Source organism: Scyliorhinus canicula, chromosome 10 (genome assembly GCF_902713615.1).
Source record: "Scyliorhinus canicula chromosome 10, sScyCan1.1, whole genome shotgun sequence".
Lineage (NCBI taxonomy): Eukaryota > Metazoa > Chordata > Chondrichthyes > Carcharhiniformes > Scyliorhinidae > Scyliorhinus > Scyliorhinus canicula.
In genome coordinates this window covers 44,234,996-44,249,542 of record NC_052155.1, presented here as the reverse complement: position 1 = coordinate 44,249,542, position 14,547 = coordinate 44,234,996, and positions in this window count along the sequence as shown.

The following is a 14,547-nucleotide window of genomic DNA, read 5'->3' as shown; positions in this document are numbered from 1 at the left end:
TTGGGTCACTGTCTGTGTGCTGTCTGCACGTTCTCACCTTTTCTGCGTGGATTTCCTCCGGACGCTCCAGTTTCCTCCCACAAGTCCCGAAAGACATGCTGTCAGGTAATTTGGACATTCTGAATTATCCCTCTGTGTACCAGAACAGGTGCTGGAATGTGGTGACCAGGGACTTTTCACAGTAACGTCATTGCAGTGTTAATATATGCCTACTTGTGACAATAAAGATTATTAAATTAAATTACTTTCAGTGGCTGATGTACAAGGACACCTCACTCTCATTGCACATTTCATTCCCTCAATCTATAACCATTTAGATCATAACATGCCTTACTGTTTTCTAGGCCAAAGTGAATAACCTCACATTTATCCACATTATACAGCATCCAATTTGTTTCAGAAAAAAAGGTACAGTGCCTGGATGTCTTCCTTTTGCTTTCAGAGGACAGGTCTCTGTTTATGACTATATGTAGTTTCTAGCTAGCATAAGTGACTGATCATGCAAGCCTGACTGATCATTTTATACTAATCATCAGTGTAATTCTTGGCACACTTAGGATTGCTCAGCAAGTGCTGTCCAATTGCTGAATCACATCTAATGTGAAACAGTTCTGGGTTTTACAAGTTCAGGCTGATTAAGTGTGGTCAGCATTCTGCCTATTTCCAACAGCCAAAAGGACAGGCTGTTTTAACACTCCATCAGTCATTAGCACATAAAATCAATGTAGCTAACATTGCACCAGCACTGAAATCCACATACTGAATTACTCATTTGCGTGTTTGTAGAGTGTCTTTTTGGTTTGATGGCAATTGGGATAGGGGGAGGTGTTGACCTTGGGTAGGCTGCTCTATCCAAGAGCCGGTGCAGACTCGATGGGTCAAATGGCCTCCTTCTGCACTGTAAATTCTATGATACTGTTATTGGAAAATACCATTTGTGTTGCTATTGCATAGTAGAAGCATGAAACAGCTCACTTCACTTTCTGATCAACTTTTTGAGATTCCTGAAACCAGGCAGACTAGAAAATCCAGTCCAATTATTCTTATTAACCTTAGGTATGTTCTTCTTCGTAAAGAGAGAAAAGGCCTGACCACACCTTTACAGACTATGAGCAGATCTTCCTCTCAGTGAACAGAGTGCTGGCTGAGGCAAGTAAAGCATTTTTCATGCCCATAGCCATTCCACGAGTCATTATCACTTAAAGGTGCTTCACTCAGTTTTCTTGTTCCTTTTCTGGTCAAGTCCGATCAGAGAATATGCGCTTAATAACACATTTACTTATATTTTTATATTAAAGATCTCTCATGATTATTGAAATCAATCATCCTGATCAGTTTCCGAAGAGAGTACAGAGAGAAAACACAATGGGTTGGATTATCTGTTTGGGAGACTATGGGCGGGATTCGCCACCCCGCTATACCCGTTTTCTGGTGCAGCGCGTCCCCATCGGGGAACGGAGGAATCCACCAACGGAGAATCCAGCCCTATGTTCTCCTGCCAGAGCCCCCCCCCCCCCACCCCCGGTACAGCAGCCCCTATAACTAAGAGAGGTAAGTGCAGAGAAATCACGGGCGCAATTCTCCCAACGGGAGACTGAGTGCTGACGCCAGGGTTTCACTCCGGCGTCAGAGGCCGCTCCTTGCCCCCTATTGTCCCCCCCCCCCCCGGGGGGCTAGGTGCGGCAGCGCGTGAATCCCGAGCGCCCGGCCTTGACTCTTGCGTCAAAGCAGCGCGCCGGAACGACGCGGCCGGCGGCGCCGAAGTGACGTCAGCCGCGCATGCGCAGGTTGACGGGCTCCAACCCACGCATGCGCGGTTGCCGTCTTCCCCTCCGCTGCCCCACAAGACATGGCGGCTTGATCTTGCGGGGCGGCGGAGGGAAAAGAGTGCGTCGTTTACAGACGCCGGCCCGACGATCGGTGGGCACCGATCGCGGGCCAGACATCTACTGAGCATGCCCGTGGTGCTCGATCCTCCCTCTGCCTCCTACAGGCCCCACACTCACCTGTCGCGCGCTGTTCACGCCGGCAGCGACCGGGTGTGGTTGGCGCCGGCGTGAACCGGTCGGGTTTGGCAGGCCGCTCGGCCCATCCACGTTGGAGAATCGCCAGTCGCCGTGAGAAACGGCGAGCGCCGATTCTCCGAGCAGCCTGTCGAAAAGCGCGGCACGCCATTTTTTTCTATAAATGTTTTTTTATTGGGTTTTTGAACAAGGTATAATTACCGTTATGTACACAGAATAAGAAACATATATATATACACATATTTAGAAGAGAAGGGCACACCCCAACATAAAATACAATAAAATATGAAATAGAATAACTGGTAGGGTATTGTGCACCAGCTCGACAGCGACAGCTCTGTACATCTGGCAAAATTATTTACACCACGTAAGTAGGCGACTGTTTGCGGCGGCGGGGGGGGGGGAGGGGGGGGGGGGGGGGGGGGGCGGGGATTAGGGAGGCAAATATACATTTGGGTGCCGGGGAGATAATTACAGTGTGCGATACTTGGCTGTGTTTTGTGTTGTTGTCACCTGCTTCTCCCGGACGTGTCTCGCTGCCGTCCCGCGCTCGCCTCCGCTTCTGCTTCTCCTCCAGTCCTCCATCTTTATTTTCCTCGTTCCCCGCTCCTGGAGATGTCATGCACGTTTTGGCATCCCGTGCCTTCCTTCCGGCTCCCTTTTTCCCGCCCCCCACCGCTGGTTCTCCTCTCTTGCCCCCTCCCCTCCACGATTCACCTTTCTTTCCTCAGGTTTAGCTGCCTCCCCCCCTCCCTCCCTCCCTCACTCCCAGTCTATCTCTCCCTTTCATGCCTTGGCTACCTTCCCCTGATTCTTGACTAATTTCCCCCGATTCTTGGCTAACTGGCTATTCTTCCTCTTGTTCGTTGGTCACAAACCGGTCCCGGAACATTCGCGTGAATGGCTCCCACGTTCTGTGGAAGCCGTCGCCTGACCCTCGGATGGCGAATTTGATTTTCTCCACTTGGAGAGATTCCGAGAGGTCGGACAGCCAGTCTGCAGCTCTGGGTGGTGCTGCTGACCACCAGCCAAACAGGATTCTACGGCGGGCAATCAGGGAAGCAAAGGCAAGGGCGTCCGCCCTCCTCCCCAGGAATAGATCTGGCTGGTCCGAGACCCTAAAGACCGCCACTTTCGGGCATGGCTTCACCCTCACCCCCACCACTTTGGACATGGCCTCGAAGAAGGCTGTCCAGTACTCCATAAGTCTGGGGCAAGACCAGAACATGTGGGCGTGGTTGGCCGGGCCTACTTGGCACCATTCACATCTATCCTCCACCTCTGGGAAGAACCGACTCATACGGGTTCTTGTTAAGTGGGCTCTATGTACCACTTTTAGCTGCGTCAGGCAGAGCCTTGCGCACGTGAAGGTGGAGTTGACCCTATGCAGTGCTTCACTCCAGAGTCCCCACCCTATCTCAATCCCCAGGTCCTCCTCCCATTCTTTCCTTGTTGCGTCCAGTACGGTGTCGACCCTTTCTGTCAGTTGGTCGTACATGTGACGACAGTTTCCCTTGTCTAGTATACTTGCGTCCAGTAGTTCTTCCAGTAGTGTCTGTCGTGGCGGTTGTGGGTACGTCCTTGTCTCCTTTCGGGGGAAGTTTTTAAGCTGCAGATACATTAGCTCGTTCCCCCCAGCTAGCTGAAATTTCTCTGTCAGTTTGTCCAGTGTTGCGACCCTGCCATCCGTGTATAGGTCCCTGACTGACAGTGTCTCTCCGTCCTGCCTCCACCTTTTGAAGGTGGCATCAGTCAGTGCTGGTGTGAACCTATGGTTGTTGCAGATGGGAGCTTTGTCCGACATTTTGGTCAGGCCAAGTTGCTGCCGCAGTTGGTTCCAGGATTGTAGGGTGGCTATCACCACTGGGCTGCTGGAGTGTGTTTAGGGTGGGGACGGGAGTGCTGCCGTGGCGAGGGCCCGGAGGGAGGTTCCCATGCAGGAGGCCTCCTCCGCGCGCACCCACTCAGCCTCTGGCTCCTTGATCCATCCCCTTATTCGCTCGGCTGTTGCCGCCCAGTGGTAGAATTGTAGGTTTGGGAGGTCTAGCCCCCCCCTGGATTTTGATTTTTGTAGGACCTTCTTTGGGATCCGAGCATTTTACCACCCCCCCCCCCCCCCCCCCCCCCATCTGTGTGTGTTCCATCTTTGCAGGTCCTTTTTTACTTCCTCCGTCTGACTGGTGAGGTTCCATTTGTGGATCCCTTTCCAGTCATGGGCTATTTGGATTCCCAGGTAACGGAATTTATGTCGGGCTTGTTTAAACGGCAGCCCCTTTAGTGCTGCCCCCCCCCCTCCCTTGCGGGTGTACTGCGAAGATCTCGCTTTTGCTCATGTTGAGTTTGTAGCCCGAGAAGGCTCCAAACTCTTTCAGGAGCGCAATGATTCCGCCCATGCTGCTCTGTGGGTCCGAAATGTAGAGGAGTAGGTCATCTGTATAGAGTTAGACTCTGTGCTCTCTGCCTCCCCTTCGGATCCCCCTCCAGCTTTTTGCTGCCCTGAGCGCGATTGCTAGCTGTTCGATCGCTAGGGAGAACAGCAGCGGGGACAATGGGCATCCTTGTCTGGTGCCCCTGTGCAGTTGGAAGTATTGGGAGTTAGTATTGTTGGTCCGTACGCTCACCATGGGAGCATTGTATAGGAGCTTTACCCAGGAGGTGAACCCTGTTCCAAGCCCGAACCGCTCCAGTACCTCTATGAGGTATTTCCATTCGACTCTGTCGAAGGCCTTTTCTGCATCCAGGGAGACGATCACCTTGATGTACCATCAATTGGACGTGAGACACGATGAAGATCCAAACTGTGGCTTTAATCAGCTGGTTGTTAGCCCGGTGGTTGACTACAGAGAAAGGCCGACCGCCGGGAAACCTGGGTACTTATACCCCGCCTTGGAGGCGAGGTCTACTTGCCTCTCGACCAATTGGTGAGCAGTCACATGACTAGTCCCAGCCAATCAGACGAGAGGCACATGACCAGCCAGAGCCAATGGGAAACCAATGCTCTGCACCAATGGCTGTGCTCCCACTCATATCACCACATTCACCCCTTGTGGAGAAAGAAGGCGGGGGGGGGGATGTGAGGGGAAGAGGGGGGGTCCGAGGACTGGTGGTATGAGTAGAGATAATCGAAGATATGGTCTGCCCACTGGCTCGTGGCAAGATTAACAATACTACTTACTACATTAGGATGCAAAACAAAATTACAATAGAGTCCAATAAGGTCCCATGGTTGTATCAGATGGTCACGATCAGCCTGTCGGGTGCCCGTGATGTTCTGGTGGACAGTCGCAGTCGAGCCGGTGACGTCGGGCCGATGGTCGTCCTTGCCTCCGGGAGCGTCGTAGATATGTCTCCGTACCCCGGGCCGGTGGTGGAGACGCTGTAATCGGGGAAGACGGGGTATATGCGCTTGGTCATGGGGGTGCGGGGGGTGCTGGGGGGAATTGGGGTTGGGGGGGGTGTTGATGGAAGAGGACAAGGCCGCACGCCAGCGGGTGCCAGGTCCCGGAACAAGACCATATCCTGCCGACTGTCGGGATACTCCACGTACGCGTACTGCGGGTTGGCGTTGAGTAACTGGACTCGTTCAACCAACGGGTCGGACTTGTGCACCCGCACATGCTTCCGGAGCAAGATGGGCCCGGGGTGGCCAGTCAGGTCGGAAGGGGGGATCCTGAGGACGACTTCCTGGGGAAAACAAGAAGACGTTCTTGAGGTGTTTGATTAGTGGTAGTACAGAGGAGAGACCGGATTGAGTGAAGGGCGTCGAGGATGACCTCTTGCCAACAGGGGATAGGGAGATCTTTGGACCGTAGGGCCAGCAGGATGGTCTTCCAAATGGTGCCATTCTCCCGCTCGACCTGACTGTTACCCCGGGAGTTATAACTGGTCGTTCTGCTAGAGGCTATGCCCCTGTTGAGCAGGAATTGATGCAGTTCGTCACTCATAAAGGAGGACCCCCAGTCGCTGTGGATGTACGCAGGGTAACCGAACAGGGAGAAGATGGATAGGAGGGCCTTTATGACGGTTGTTGTGGCCATGTCAGGACAGGGAATGCCGAAAGGGAAGCGGGAGTACTCGTCGATAACACTCAAGAAATATGTGTTACGGTTGTTGGAGGGGAGGGGACCCTTGAAGTCTATACTGAGACGTTCAAAGGGGCGGGATGCCTTGATCAGATGCGCTTGTTCGGGGCGGTAGAAGTGCGGTTTGCACTCGGCGCAGACGTGGTAGTCCCTGGTGACAGTCCTGACTTCCTCAACGGAGTAGGGCAGGTTGCGGGTCTTAATAAAATGGTAAAAACTGGTGACCCCTGGATGGCAGAGGTCCGTGTGGAGGGAGCGGAGGCGGTCAATATGCGCGCTGGCGCAGGTACCGCGGGATAGGGTATCAGAAGGCTCGTTGAGCTTCCCAGGACGATACAAGATATCGTAGTTGTACGTGGACAACTCGATCCGCCACCGCAAGATCTTGTCGATCTTGATCTTGCCCCTCTGTGCATTATCGAACATGAAAGCTACTGACCGTTGGTCTGTGAGGAGGGTAAACCTCCTGCCGGCCAGATAGTGCCTCCAATATCGCACAGCTTAGACTATGGCCTGTGCCTCCTTTTCCACCGAGGAGTGGCGGATTTCGGAAGCATGGAGGGTTCTGGAGAAGAAGGCCAAGGGTCTGCCCGCTTGGTTCAGGGTGGCCGCCAGAGCTACGTCAGACGCGTCGCTCTCGACCTGGAATGGGAGGGACTCGTCGATAGTATGCATCGTGGTCTTTGCGATATCCGCTTTGATGCGGCTTAAGGCCTGGCGGGCCTCCGTCGACAGGGGAAAAGAGGTGGACTGGATGAGGGGCGGGCTTTGTCGGCGTAATTGGGGACCCACTGGGCGTAATAGGAGAAGACGCCCAGGCAGCGTTTGAGGGTTTTGAGGGAGTTGGGGAGAGGGAGTTCCATCAGGGGGCGCATGCGTTCGGGGTCGGGGCCTATCACTCCGTTACGCACTACGTAGCCGAGGATGGCTAGACGGTCGGTGCTAAACACGCACTTATTCTTATTGTAGATTAAATTAAGGAGTTTCGAGGTTCGGAGGAATTTTTGAAGGTTGATGTCATGGTCCTGCTGGTCGTGGCCACAGGTGGTGACGTTATCGAGGTACGGGAAGGTAGCCCGTAACCCATGCTTGTCGACCATTCGGTCCAGCTCCCGTTGGAAGTCCGAGACCTCATTTGTGACACCGAATGGAACCCTGAGGAAGTGGTAGAGGCGCCCATCTGCCTCAAACGCGGTGTACTTGCGGTCACTCGCGCGGATGGGGAGCTGGTGGTAGGCGGACTTAAGGTCCACCGTGGAAAAGACTTTGTATTTCGCGATCCTGTTAACCAGGTCGGAAATACGGGGGAGAGGGTACGCGTCCAGCTGCGTAAACCTGTTGATGGTCTGACTGTAATCAATGACCATCCGGTTTTTCTCCCCAGTCCGAACTACCAGCACTTGGGCTCGCCAGGGACTGTTGCTGGCCTCGATAACTCCTTCCTTAAGGAGCCTCTGGACCTCGGACCTGATGAATGTCCAGTCCTGGGCACTGTATCGTCTGCTCCGAGTGGCGACAGGTTTACAATCTGGGGTGAGATTAGCAAACAAGGAAGGGGGTCCACTTTGAGGGACGCGAGGCTGCAGACAGTAAGAGGGGGAATAGGCCCGCCGAATTTGAAGGTTTACCTCTGCAGGTTGCCCTGGAAATCCAGGCCCAAGAGTGCCGGAGCGAATAGACGGGGGAGAATGAGGAGTTTGAAGTTTTTGAAAACCCTCCCCTGGACCGTAAGGTCTGCTATGCAGCACCCGGTGATTTGAATGGAGTGCGAACCCGAGGCGAATTCGATTTTATGCTTAACTGGGTGGATGGGGAGCGCGCAGCATCTTACCGTGTCAGGGTAGATTAAACTTTCCGTGCTCCCGGAGTCTAGTAGGCATTTCGTCTTGTGTCCGTTGAGCTGGATCGTTGTCGTAGTCTTGGCGAGCGAGCGTGGTCGTGACTGGTCGAGTTTGATGGAAGCCAGTCATGGTGAGAGTTCCAGGTCATCCTCGGTGGCAGAGTAATCGCTGGCAGGGCCTTCTGTGTTGGTCCAAGATGGCGACGCCCAGGACCCGCACGTGGAATCGGGGACCCAAGATGGCGGCGCCCGTGGGAACCTCGTGGCAGCTGGGGGCAGTGTCAGTGACGTATGTGGGCCGGTCAGGGGCTGCCGGGAGCGGGGGTCGGGAGGACCGTGGGCCAGTTGTGGGGGCCGGGAGGCGGGCCGGAGAGGTCGGTGCGCGGCGCGGGGCCCTGGGGGGGGGGGGGGGGGGGGGGGTGTCGTGGGGGGCGATCCGCGGTCGCTGCGCGGAACAGCAGCGACCGACTTGGTCTGGCAGACCATCGCGTAGTGGCCCTTCTTCCCGCAGCTCTTACACAGAGCGAAGCGGGCCGGGCAGCGCGGGCGGGGGTGTTTGGAGAGGCCGCAAAAATAGCAGCGGGGCCCCGATAGCTTCTCGGAGGGTCCCGCAGCGCAGGCCTGGGGGGGGGGTCAGCGGAGGATGGGGGTGGCGCGTGCCACGATGTCCAGGGGGTTGCTGCGCATCCGGGGGCGTATGCGCGGGCGTTCAGGTCGGCGACCACGAGGGAGGTTGCAAGGGTCCGTGCCTCATCTAGCCTGGGGGCGTTCTTCTCCAGCAATCATTGGCGAATAGAGGAGGATTGCATGCCGGCAACTTAAGCGTCTGTAATTAAAAGTTCCGTGTGTTCAGTTGCCGAAACTTGGGGACAGGCGCACATTCTCCGTAGAGCTGTGAGGGCCTGGTAGAATTCGTCAAGTGACTCACCAGGGAACTGCTGTCTAGTCGTCAGGAGTATACATCGTTGTCCGGCCGGAGAAAGTGTCCTTTCAGGATATCCATGGCTGCATCATAATCGCTTTCGCCCTCAATCATTGAATATAGCGCCGTGCACACACACGAGTGGAGGATGTGGAGTTTCTGCCCCTTGGTGGGTTTGCTGGCTGCAGTTGTCAGGTAACTGTTGAAACACGCCTGCCAATGTTTAAAGATTGCAGGCGCATTTGAGGCATGCGGGCTGATGCGGAGGCAGTCAGGCTTGATGCGTAGCTCCATTCCAAAATTCTAGCTGATTACATTGATGTACCATCAATTGGACGCGAGACACGATGAAGATCAAAACTGTGGCTTTAATCATCTAGTTGTTAGCCCGGTGCTCGATTACAAAGAAAGGCCGACCGCCGGGAAACCTGGGTACTTATACCCCACCTCGGAGGTGGGGTCTACTTGTCTCGCGACCAATTGGTGAGCAGTCACATGACTAGTCCCAGCCAATCAGACGAGAGGCACATGACGAGCCAGAGCCAATGGGAAACCAATGCTCTGCTCCAATGGCAGTGATCCCACTCATATCACCACACACCTCTTGTGTTCTCTCCCCGGAGGGGGTCATTATTACATTCAGCAGGCGTCTGATGTTCGAGGTAAGCTGTCTACTTTTGACGAAGCCCGTCTGGTCCTCTGTGACCACCTCAGGTACATTCTTCTAGCCTTTTGGCTAGGATTTTGGCCAGTATTTTGGCGTCTGCGTTCAGCAGTGAGATGGGTCTGTATGACCCACATTCCGTTGGGTCTTTGTCTTTCTTAGGTATCAGTGAGATTGAGGCCTGTGCTAACGTGGGTGGCAACGTGCCCCTAGCTAGCGAGTCTGTGAACATCTCCCGCAGGTGCGGGGCCAGCGCTGTCGCAAATGTTTTGTAGAAGTCCGCCAGTAACCCGTCCGGTCCCGGCGCCTTCCCCGTCTGCATGGAGCTAATGCTGTCCATGAACTCTCCCAGTGCTAGTGGTGCTTCCAGGCCCCGTTTTCTGCCCTTCCCCACGACTGGAATGTCCAGTCCATCAAGGAACCGTTTCATCCCAGACTCCCCCCTTGGGGGCTCTGAGGTGGACAGCTCTTGGTAGAAGGCCTTGAAGGCTTTGTTAATCTTTTCTGGTGCTGTTTCCAACGTGCCTCCGGTACCCCTGATTTGTGCAATTTCTCTGGTGGCTGCCTGCTTTCTCAGCTGGTGTGCCAACAGGCGGCTGGCTTTGTCTCCGTGTTCGTACAGGGTCCCGCGCGTCTGGCGGAGTTGGTGCACTGCTTTCCTGGTGGAGAGCAGGTCAAAGTTCCTTTGTAGCTCTTTCCTCTCCGCCAGGAGCTCCACGGTCGGGGCATCGGAGTATTTACGGTCTACCTCCAGTATGGAGTCGACCAGCTGCTGCCTAGCCACCCTTTCCTCCCTATCTCTTTGCGCTTTGAAAGCGATGATTTCCCCTCTTCGTATGGCCTTTAGCGCTTCCCAGAACGTGGAGGGAGAGACCGCCCCGTTTTGGTTGTTCTCCGTGTACTCTGCTATGGCCCGCGCTATCCTTTCGCTGAAGGCCTTGTCAGCTAGTAAGGCACCGTCCAACCTCCATGTGGGGCGCTGGGCCCTTCCCGTCTCTAGCCGCACGTCCATGTAATGTGGAGCGTGGTCTGATATCACAATTGCGGAGTATTCCACTTTGTCTATCCGTGGAAGCACCGTCTTCCCCACCACAAAGAAGTCAATTCTGGTGTATACGTTGTGTACTGGGGAGAAGGAGAATTCCTTCTCCTCCGGGTGGGCGAACCTCCAGGGGTCCACCGCTCCCATCTGCTCCATAAAGTGACCGAGTTCCCTTGCCATGCTTGAGGTTTTCCCCGTTTTGGGGTTTGATCTGTCCGTCTTTGGGTCCTGTGCACAGTTGAAGTCCCCCCCCCCCCCCCCCCATAATTAGTCGATGCGTCGCTATGTCTGGGATTTCTGCCATGGTCTTTTTGATGAAACTCGTGTCGTCCCAGTTGGGCGCGTACACGTTGACTAGTACCACCGGTGCCCCATCCAGAAACCCGCTGACCATGACGTACCGTCCCCCCCGGGTCTGTAACCGTCCTTGTCGCCCTAAACATCGTCCTCTGGCCGATCAAGATCGCCACCCCCCCTAGCCCTTGTGCCATAGCAGGAATGGTAGGTTTGTCCCACCCAGCCCTTCCTTACCCGCATTTGGTCCTGCTCCCTCAGATGTGTCTCTTGGAGGAAGACTATGTCGGCGTTCATATTTCTGAGGTGGGTGAGGACTCTGGATCTCTTCACTGGGCCGTTAAGTCCCTTTACGTTCCAGGTGACTATCCTGGTGGGGGGCTTCTGACCCCTCGCTCCTGTGGGACTAACCACACTTATCTGGTGGACGCGCCCCTGCCCTCCGGGGTTTCTCTTTGTTAGGGGGGCCATCCAGGATGGCCGCTATTGCTGCTCTCTCCATGCGGTCGGGTCCCTGTGCTCCGGGGTTTCCCCTTGTCCCGGGGGCACCCGCCATGGCCGTCCACTATGTCTGCCATGCGGGTAGTCCCCTGCACTCCAGGGGCCCCCTTCGCCCACAGACCGTACTGGGTGGGTGCTTGCAGCGGTTCCTTGTTTCGAGCCCTTGGTTGTGGTACTTTGTAGCCCTGTTCCTTTTCTAGCCTCTTTTGTCCCTCCTTCCCTGAATCCCCCTCCCCGGTCTCTCGCTCCCTGTGTACCCCCCGCCCCCAGTCTCTCCCTTTTCCCTCCTCCCCCGTATAACCCTCCTTTGCCCCTCTTTCCCCTGTTCCTGTCCCCGTTTGCTCTCCCGACTCTGATGGGTGTTCCCCCCCATCCCCTGCCTGGCGCCTTCCCCCCTGTTGGGGGCGCACTGCGTTCCTGCTTTGTTGCGTGCCCCCAGCGCTAGCTTTCCTGCTGGTACGATGGCCCCCCTCCGGGAGTTACTGTCTCGCTTCTCCCCGCCCAGCCTCTACGGTTTTCTGCCCGCTCTTTCCCCATCCTGCCCTGCACCCCTCTCGCTTGCTCTCCCTTCTCCATTGCTCTCGTTCCCTCGTACTGGGGCCTGGCCTCCCACCTGGAGCGGTCCCTCGGGCAGTGGTTTGCTTTTTGTTCAGGGTGTTCTTGCCGTGGCAGGGGCGGGGGAGCCTGGCATTGCCTCACCCCCCCCCCCGTCGGTGTGTCATTGCCCCTTGCCAGGGGCCCCTCATCCCTACCCTCGCTGGTGGTTTTCCAGCCCGTTCTCCTCGACAAACTTGTTTGCCTCAGCGGGGGCTGTAAAGAAGTATTCCCTGTTTTGGTATGTGACCCAGAGTTTCGCTGGGTACAGCATACCAAAATGCACATTGCTCCTGTGAAGAGCTGCTTTTGCTCTATTGAACTCTGCCCGTCTCCTGGTTATATCTGCCCCAATATCCTCATGAATTCGAATGGCATGGCCTTCCCATTTGCAGGCTCTATTTTTCCTGGCCCAGCGCAGGATTGTCTCCCTATCCTGGTATCTGTGTAGTTTAGCTATGACTGCTCTCGGGTGGTCTCCTGCCTTGGGCTTCAGGAGCAGCGACCGATGTGCTCTGTCCATTTCCAGTGGGTCGGGGAAAGTTTCCCTCCCCACTAAGTTGCCCAGCATCTCAGCCGCGTATGCTGTGGGGTTTCTACCCTCGATCCCCTCTGGCAGGCCTACTATCCTGACATTTTGCCTTCTCAAGCCGTTTTCCTGGTCGTCTACTCTGCCCTTCAGGCTCCCCTGTGTTGTACCCAGTCTCGTCACCTCCCTCTCCAGGGCCGTGACCCGGTCGCTCGCGTCAGTCGCTGCTTTCTCCAGCTCCTTAATGGTCGCCCCTTGGGCTTCCAGTTTCTCCCCTTGGGCATCCAATTTCTCCTCCAGTCTGGTCAGAGCCTGCTGCACCCCTGACATGGCCCTGGCCACTGCTGCCTGCACTGCGGCTTCTATTTCTGTTTTCACCTCTGCCTTGATTACCTGCAGCTGATCCCTCAGTGCCTCGGTAAAGGCTGCCTTCCAATTCCAGCCCCCCTCTGGCCCCAGGGGAGAGGGCACCTGTCTGTCCAGCTCTTTTTGATGCGGCGATACTTCCGTTCTGTCGCTTCGTGTGCTGATTCGCTCTCCTGAGCTGGCTTGCCCATTGCCCCGCCTGCCTCTGGTGCCCCTTCTCCCTCTGCTTTGGCTCCCTTCTGGCATTTTTTCTCCCCCTTCCCTTTCATCTTTTCTTCTCCCCTTGTTTTTCTTTTCCCCCCTTTTCCGCACCCTATTTTTTTTTTGTTCCTTCTCTTTTTCTTCTCTCCTCCCTTCTTTCCTTTACCACTTTATTTTTTCTCTTTTATAAAACTCCTCTCAGGTGGGCTTGCTTTGGGTGAGAAAAGAGAGTGCAAGAAGAGAGAAAATAATATATATCCCCCCCCCCCCACCCTCTCTTTAACAGTTTTCTTTTCAGAGTTTTGCTTTTGTAAAAAATTTTTTTTCTTCCTTTTCCCTCACTCACCCAGGGTCGAGAGAGAGAGAGAGAGAGGCTTCTGGTCCGGAGTCCCTTTGTTCCTGCCTCGTGATGGTCACTGCCGGTTGGGGGGGGGGGGGGGGGTTGGGTCGGTCCCCGCTGCTCTGTCCAGGCTGCCGCTCGTCGCACCCCGCGCTCTCCCGGTGGGGGTGGTTGGGTCGCTGGTCGCTCCTCCGTTCCCTCCTCTCTACAGGATCAGCCCCACTTCGGTCCGGGCCGCTGCTGTTCATCTCCTGGCCTGCACTCTGGTGCCGTGGGTGGGGGGGGGGGGGGGGGGGGGGGGGTGGACCTGCCGCTGCCGCTGCTGCTGCTGCCGCTGTCGGATCGCTCCGTCGCCGAGGTTCCTCTGCCACCAATTTCACGGGGTGGGGGTTTGTATCTTCCCCATCCCTCCTCTTCCCGCTGCAGAGAAAAAGGCCACGACCTCGTTGCCCTGCGGGAGCCCCTTTCTGTGCGACCGCTCCGCTCGCCGACCGGAAGTCTTCCATCCGGCACGCCATTTTTGGGGGGGTGGGAGAATCGCGGGGTTGCCAGGGCGGCGTGGCGTGATTCGCCCGGCCCTCCCACGATTCTTCCACCCGGCGTGGGGTGCGGAGAATCCCGCCCCACATGCTGGAGTGATTGCAATACACTTACATCTCTTTGATGTGGTTAGTGTTTACTAACATTAAGTTTTGCGACAGAAGCGTGAAGGGATATGAACGGATCAAAGCTGCAGATGTTTTTTATGAGCTGTCAATCATAGACCACTACTGGAAAGCTGAGTGGTTTGCAGACAGTGGATCTGTGGGAACCAGCTGCAGGTATAGCTGTTCTCCTTCGAGGAATGGGCACATGGAGCTTTAAAGTAAGTATTACATCATTTATATACATGCTCCCACTGGCATGCGACGTGGAACTCATTCACACCAACAGTGGGTGTTCGGAGCATCTTGAATGGGCTGGCGCCTGTCACCAATCCCGATTTTGCCCCGTGCCTGATTCACTGTCTCATTGGGGAATGCATTCCAGTTTTAAATTTACTTGCAGGTCTAGAGATCCTCCGACCTCTGAAGGAAGACCGCGATCTGGAAAGGACCCTGCGTGGAATGAATGGCTGAGGGCATGAAAAATGCTTTCCGTGCCCAACA